The sequence below is a fragment of the Plecotus auritus genome (assembly GCF_963455305.1).
Source record: "Plecotus auritus genome assembly, chromosome: 3".
NCBI lineage: Eukaryota > Metazoa > Chordata > Mammalia > Chiroptera > Vespertilionidae > Plecotus > Plecotus auritus.
Window position 1 is genome coordinate 152,112,277 of NC_137772.1, and position 8,305 is coordinate 152,120,581.

At 43.4% G+C, this 8,305-nt stretch overlaps 1 pseudogene across 1 annotated transcript; it reads right to left on the bottom strand.

The window, feature by feature from the left end:
* Positions 1-2,130: 2,130 nt before the first annotated feature.
* On the bottom strand, positions 2,131-3,033 carry LOC308244608 (procathepsin L-like; annotated as a pseudogene). The gene has a single exon. The product of its transcript is annotated as a procathepsin L-like (transcript).
* Positions 3,034-8,305: the final 5,272 nt, after the last annotated feature.

The following is an 8,305-nucleotide window of genomic DNA, read 5'->3' on the forward strand; positions in this document are numbered from 1 at the left end:
ATTAACAGTAGTGTCCTCAGCTACTGCATCAAGTTCAGTTGTGCTACAGAAAAAGTGTCACAAGTCTGTACTTATGTGGGGTCCATACTTAGTTTGGACTCCAAACAGAAAGACATTTCCTATGAGAGTTTCTCTTATCATCACACCTGAATGTCCATTGAAACACATGATCAGTTACTACAGGGAGAATGAAAACCCAGAACATTCAGGTTAGAGTGACTGAACTGCAGAATTACCCAGGCATTCTTAGCTTCCATCAGTAAAGATTCTTATGTACTAACTAGAAGCCTGGTGCATGAAATTCGTGCACTGTGGGGGGTCCCTCAGCCCGGCCTGCACCCTCTGGCAGTCTGGGACCCCTTGCTCCTTACCGCTCAGCTTACTGCTCCTTAGTGCTGCCGCGGAGGCGGGAGAGGCACCTGCCACTGCCGTTGCGTTTGCCAGCCATAAGCCCAGCTTTGGGCTGAGCGGTGCTCCTCTGTGGGAGTGCACTGACCACCAGGGGGCAGCTCCTGCATTGAGAATCTGGCCCCTGGTGATCAGTTTGCATCATAGCGACCGGTTGTTCCATCGTTCAGTCCATTTGCATATTAGCTTTTTATTATATAGGATACAATGAGAATGATAACAGCTTATTCTTTGTGATTTTAGAGTAAACAAAATGAGATGTGTGGAAGTATTTCATAAAGTGCAAAAAGAAAAGGGACTTAACATTCACTGAGCACTCACCAAGGGCCAGGCAGCACGTGTAAAGGAAGCAGCACAGGCATGTCTTTCTTGGATCTCTGCAACTGCATTCTGTGGGAGCATCCAACCATAATGTTAATTTCAGAGATCTGTCATACTCTGTCATACTTTATGTAAAAGGAGGACCTTCACATTTGAATGCTCAGACTTACTGTTAAGGGCATTCTCTGTTGTTTCCCTAAATTTAAAGTGATTTCATAGGATCTCACCTAGCTCTACATTATTTTTAATGACTTTACTATAGCTACATTTCAAAAATGTTATTTATATCTGTTCTTCTTAAGTTGTAGTATTTAAATTAAATAAAAATTTTATTTCTTTTTTTTCCTTAATCCTCACCCAAGGATATTTTTGTTGACTTTAGAGAGAAAGGAAGGGAGAGAGAGTAAGAAACATTTATGTGAGAGAGAAACATTGATTGGTTGCCTCCCATACATGAGGAATCAAACCCACAACCTGGATATGTGTCCTGACCTACAATCTTTTGATGTCTGGGACAGCCCTCTAACCAACTGAGCCACCTGGCCAGGGCTCAATTAAATTAATTTTATTATTTAATCTATCTCTGTCTTTCTAAGTCACAAATAAGGGATAGAAATTGGCATTCCAAAGGGTAAGTAGTTGTCCCAAGAAAGAGAGTTCCTCGATGGAGAAAATGTTACTGGGGGAAAAAAACGAATATTCACATGTAAAAGAATAAAACTGCCCCTATCTTACACCACTCACAAAAATTAACTCAAAATAGATTAAAGACTTAAACTTAAGACCTGAGACCTATAAAACTCCTAGAAGAAAACAGGAAAAAAGCTCGTTGACAGTAATTTTTATATATGATACCTAAAGCACAAGTAATAAAATAAAAAGTAAACAAGTGGGATAACATCAAACCAAAAGCTTCTGCACAGCAAAGAAACTATCAACAAAGTGAAAAGATGACAATGGAATGGGAAAAACATTTGCAAACCTTATACTGATAATGGGTTAATATTCAAAATCTATAATAATAAAAGGGTAATATGCTAATTAGACCAGACATCCTTCTGGACGTCATTCCAGACGTCCTTCTGGACAAAGCCAGGGCCAGAGGGAAGCTGGCCCGGGTCCCAGGTGCCAGAGGGAAGCCGGTGCCAGCAGCCGGGGGAAAGAAGGCCTACTCTTCTTTTTTAAAATAATAAGAAAAATTAAGTTTTGTTTTAAAAGGTATAAGTTTATACATCCTTATAAAAGAAGTGATAACATTTTACATCACAGAATTCAAATCACAGTTTGGATCTTCAAGATTGAAATGTTGTATCCCATTAAGTAAAATGTGATCAGTTTTAAGATAAAAATTCCTCCTCTGGATATCCTGTTCTCAATCAAGTCTTTATCTACATCATCATCTCACACAGTAGGATAGCTGGCTACGGTGGCAATTCCACATTAGTTGTTCCGGTCTTTGGCGATCTTTATGTAGCCATTCTTGCCTCAATCTTTACCCCAGCTGTTCTTGACAATCCAATATTTATTGTTACTTGATTCTTCTCCTTCAAAGCCATAGCCAACCACCAGAACACTGTGATCTAGATCTACGCTGCTGCAGTGCTGCTCATAATAAATGCCACCTTCATAGAACTGGAAGCTAAGATGGCTAGCATCTATAGCAACAGAGATGGGCCCCATGGTTGCCACCATCTTCATGAGGGCACTCTCCTGCTCAGGGATGTCCAAGAAGCCAGTGTCATTGGCAACAGAATCCTCTGACCTGTATTTGCAGGGTCCAACTTTTGCATGATAGGGATAGGACTCCTCTGAGTCTAGGCCTCCGTTGGACTTAACATACTGGAAGGCATTATCCATTAGGCCACCATTGCAGCCCTCATTGCCTTGAGCCTGAGAACAGTCCATAAGGTTCTGCTCACTCAATGAGATAAGTTTGCCAGTTTTCCGGAACATCTGTCCTTCAGGGGCACCAGTTGCACTAAATGCCCAACAAGAACCGCAGTATCCCTGGTTCTTCACGGTAGTTACACAGCCTTCTCTCCAATCCACAGTTGTGGGGGGGATTTCAGCAATGTAAGGTTCCTGGAACACTCACCTTTTCTTGTGTTTCTGGTTTTAATGGCCATTCATCACCTGCGTGAATTCTTCGTTGGTCATGTCACCAAAAGCATTAATTGCCAAGGTGAAGCTCTGTCTCCCTAGGTTGTATCCCTGGTTGTGCAGGTCAATCATTTTCATATTCCTCTCCCACACCATTCTCCTCCATTCTTCTTCATTTGAGCCATATAGTTTACTGTGTGTTGCCTTCCACTAGTGCCTCTAAACTTCCATTAAGTTTTGGAGCAGCTGAAGCTATTCCTAAGTAAAGGGAAATCAAGAATAGTGAAGGATTCATGTTTCAAAACCTTCGGGGTGGGGAGAAACCAAGATGGTGGCATAGGTAAACACCTAAACTGCTGCCTCGCACAACAATATCAAACCTACAACTAAAATACAAAACAGGAACCATCTAGAACCACAGGAAACCTGGCTGAGTGGAAATTCTACAACTAGAAGAAAAGAAGAAAGCACATTGAGACTCAGAGGAGCTGCAAAAGGCTGAGGTACGGAGACTCGCACATGGAGAGGATGGGTGGCTGTGTGCATGGGCAGCTGAGAGCGTGGCTGGCTTTCTAAAGCGGGAGGGAGAAGGAAGCTCCCGACTGCACTGAACTCCAGTCCTGGGCGAGATGCTGGGAAACCAGACTCATTCAGGGGGAATCTGGACTGTCAGAAAAAGAGAAAGCACACTGAGACTTGGGAGCTGCAGAAGGCAGAGGTCCAGAGGCACGCGCGTGTAGAGAGGACTGACTGCTGAATGCACGGGAGGCTGAGTGCGCAGCTGGCTTTCTAAAGCGGGAGGGAGACAAAAGCTCCCGACTGCGCTGAACTCCAGTTCCGGGCAAGTTTCTGGGAAACCTGACTCATTCGGGGAGAAACTGGAATGTCTGGCAGTGGGCGAAACTTGAGGGCGGCTTTCTCTCAGAGATGCTTGCAGCGATTACCGAGGGACACTGAGACCCAGGGGCCTCATAGGGCAGGGCTGACGAGAAACCAAGGCTGTCTGCTCCGCCCTGAAACTCCGCCCCATCCAAGCTGAGCACAGAGGCTTTTGCAATTTTGCAAGTCTTGTTTCATAAGAGTGTCTCCAGCACAGAAGTTCTCCCAGTGTAGACACAGCTGATCCTCACAGCCAATTGGCCTGGAGGTCAATTCCTCCCAGTGATGCCAACAACAATCAAGACTTAACTACAACAAGGCTGAGCACACAGTCCACAAAGGGGTGCACCAAGAGTGTCCACCTCAGGGAACTGGGGAGGCTGAGCCACTGTGCCCTAGAGGACACCTACCACACAAAGCTACTCTATCAACTCAGGGAAGCAGCAAAAATGTAGAGACAAAGAAACAGATCACAAATGAAAGAAATGGAGGAAAGCAAACGACTGGATATAGAGTTCAAAACCACGGTTATAAGGTTTTTCAAGAATTTCCTAGAAAACGCCGATAAATTTAGTGAGACCCTTGAGGATATGAAAAAGGACCAACTAGAAATTAAACATACACTGACTGAAATAAAAAATATTATACAGAGACCTGACAGCAGACTAGAGGACCGCAAGAATCAAGTCAAAGAGTTGAAATACAAAGAAGCAAAAAACACTCAGCCGGAAAAGCAAAAAGAAAAAAGAATCCAAAAATTTGAAGATAGTGTAAGGAGCCTCTGGGACAACTTCAAGCATACTAACATCAGAATTATTGGGGTGCCAGAGAAGAGAGAGAGCAAGATACTGAAAACCTATTTGAAGAAATAATGACCGAAAACTTCCCCCACCTGGTGAAAGAAATAGACTTACAAGTCCAGGAAGTGCACAGAACCTCAAACAAAAGGAATCCAAAGAGGACCACACCAAGACACATCATAATGAAAATGCCAAGAGCAAAAGACAAAGAGAGAATATTAAAAGCAGCAAGAGAAAAACAGTTGATTACCTACAAGGGAGCACCCATATGATTGTCAGCTGATTTCTCAACAGAAACTATGCAGGCCAGATGGGAGTGGCAAGAAATATTCAAAGTGATGAATAGCAAGAACCTACAACCAAGATTACTCTACCCAGCAAAGCTATCATTCAGAATTGAAGGGCAGATAAAGAGCTTCACAGATAAGAAAAAGCTAAAGGAGTTTATCACCACCAAACCAGTATTATATGAAATGCTGAAAGGTATTCTTTAAGAAGAGGAAGAAGAAGAAAAAGGTAAAGATAAAAATTATGAACAACAAATACATGTCTATTAACAAGTGAATCTAAAAATCAAGTGAATAAAATATCTGATGAACAGAATAAACTAGTGAATATAATAGAATCAGGGGTATAGAAAGGGAGTGGACTGACAATTCTCAGGGGGAAAAGGGTGTGGGAGGTGCAGGCAGAGACTGGACAAAAAGCGTACACCTATGGATGAGGACAGTGCGGGGGAGGTAAGGGCAGAGGATGGGGTGGGAAACGGGTGGAGGGGAGCTATGGGGGGAAAAAAGAGGAACAATTGTAATAATCTGAACAATAAAGATTTATTAAATTAAAAACAAACAAACAAACAAAATAAACCTTTGGGGCGTAGCTGAGCAGGCGCAGTCAGCACATGCTGGTCCAGGATCTCCCAGAAGGCCTACTCTTGCACAAATTTCGTGCATCGGGCCTCTGGTATATGAAGAACTTACAACTCAAGAGTAAAAATTTAAAAAAAAGGCAAATAATCTAATTTACAATGGACAAAAAGCCTGAATAGACGTTTTTCTTTTTTTAGTTTTAATTTTTCAATTACAGTTTTGTTTCAATATTATTTTGTACTCATTACAGGTGTACAGCATAACGGTTACACAGTCATATATCTTACATAGTGCTCCCTCCCCCTCCCGTTTTTCCCAATATTTCCAGTACCTAACTGGTATTATATATAGTTATTACAGTATTATTGACATAGTTCCTATGCTATTCTTTATATTCCCAAGACTATTTTGTAACTACTAATTTGTACTTCTTAATCCCTTCACCTTTTTCATCTAGTCCCTAAGCCCCCACGCCCCACCGCCCCGGTGACAACCACCAGTCTGCTCTGTGTCTATGAGTCTGTTTCAATTTTGTTTGTTTATTAAATTTCAAATATAAATGAAATCATATGGTATTTGTCTTTCTCTAACTGACTTATTTCACTGAGCATAATACCCTCTATGTCTATCCATGCTGTTGCAAATGATAAGAGTTCATTCTTCTTTTATGGCCCAGAAATATTTCATTGTATATATGTACCACAGCTTTTTATTTCCTCATCTACTGATTGGTCTTGGATTGCTTCTATATATTGACTATCTATCTATATATATAAAAGCCTAAGCAATCATCCAACCATTTGACTGATCGTCTGGTAGCTATCAGGGGGCTGACGCTCCAATCAGTAGAGGAGGGAGCCCAATTCCTCGCAGAATCAGTCGTGGGTTAGCTTGCTGCTGGGGCACTGTCGGCCCCGAATCTGCTTCACCTGCAGCCCGGACACAGAGATCGGTTTTGACCTGATCCCCACAGGACAGACCAAGGGACCCCACTGGTGCACAAATCTGTGCACCGGGCTTCTAGTTGTAAATAACACTGCAATGAACACAGGGGTGCATATATTCTTTCGAATTAGTGTTTTGTGTTTCCCCAGAAGTGGACTTGCTGGGTCATAAGGCAGTTCCATTTTTATTTTTTTCAGAAAACTCCATACTGTTTTCCGTTAGTGGCTGCACCAATCTGCATTCCCACCAACAATGCATGAGGCTTCCTTTTTCTCCTCACCAACACTTGTCATTTGTAAATTTGTTGATGATAGTGATTCTGACATGTGAGGTGATATCTCATTGTGGTTTTCATTTGCATTTCTCTGACAATTAGTGACTTTGAGCATCTTTTCATATGTTTATTGACCATCTGTGTGTCTTTTTTGGAGAATTGTCTCTGAATAAAATTTTTCTAAAGAAGATATACAAAAGACCAACAAATACATGAAAACTTGCTCAATATCACTAGTCATTAGAGAAATGCAAATCAAAGTCACCTTACACCTATAAGAATGGTCATCATCAAAAAGATAAGAGATAGATGATGGTGAGGATATGGAGAAAAGGGTACCCTTGTACACTGCTGATAAGATTGTAAACTGATACACCCACTATGGATGAGAAAGCAAGCCAAGAGCAGATAACCCTGCCCTTACTTGCTCCACCATAACCACGCCCTTGGCTTCTGTAATCTTGCTTGCTTCTTGCATCAGCCAACGACCCAGGCTGCCACATGTGTGGAAAGACCCCTGAATACCCAGAAGCTTATCATGTATAAAAGAAGGTCAGAACCTAGACGCAAGGCCCAGCCTCTGGAGGGGACTCTGCTGAGCCAGCACCAGTGTGAATAAAACAGTTCTTTCTGAATCTCCAAATGTGTATGGTTTGTAGCTTCCCGCCAGCCTGATTTCTGCCATGACATTTGGTTCCCTGACCAAGAAGCTGACAGCTGCGCTGGCCCTTTGAGCCACCGTTGTCACAAGCCAGTGGAGGAGGCCGCTAATTTCGGTTCCCCCAACAGGAACATGTGCTGCTGGTGATTTCACTGGACCCCGCCCCTCCCTGGCCAGACAGTAGTCAGCAACCACTGTGCTTGAACGGACTCCAGGGAGGACAGAAAAGTCTGCCAGGACTAGGACATCAGACTGGAGTTCGGGCCCGCCTCTAAGACAGAAGGGGAGTGTGATCACTTCCCGAGAGGCATGGTCACCACATAGGATAGAGGACTCCTGGGGAGGGCGTCTTGAACTCTGTGTGAATCTGTGTGCAGTGTGTGTGTGTGACCATGCTCCACGGCATCAGCTATGGAGCCTGAGTGAGTCCCAACCTGAGGTTCCGTGGTGACCTCATATGGCTTAGGGCAGTGTCAGGTTGTGAGGGACACTGTCCCTCCTAGCAAACCTGATCCAGGTCAGGGGCTTATACTGACCTGCCAATGCTAAGAGGCACCTAATTCCCCACAAGGGGAGTGGTCAGGCAGATGACATGAAAGAACCCCCCGCCCCTTTGTCTCACAACACAGTTCACTAGGAGGGTTTTAGTTCATCATTTTGGACACCATCATGGGTGGAGGTTCCTCAAAACCCACTGTTCTGGAATGTATGATTAAAAACTTTAAGAAAGGGTTCTCAGGAAATTATGGGGTAAAATTGACCCCGGAAAGTTGCACACCCTCTATGAATTAGAATGGCCCACCTTTGGTGTAGAGGGACCTCAGAAGACACCCTTGATGTTCCCATGGTCCAGGCCGTATTTAAGGTAGTCACAGGAAGCCCTGGACCCGAACCAGTTTTCTTATATAGACCAATGGTTGGAAATAGCTCAGATCAAGCCTTCCTGGGTCCGGTTCTGCATTTCTGGTCAGGGACAGTGTAAGGTCCTCATGGCACAAAATGAAAGGAAGATTTCACGAAAAGTACAGCGGCCCCCCATATTATAAGG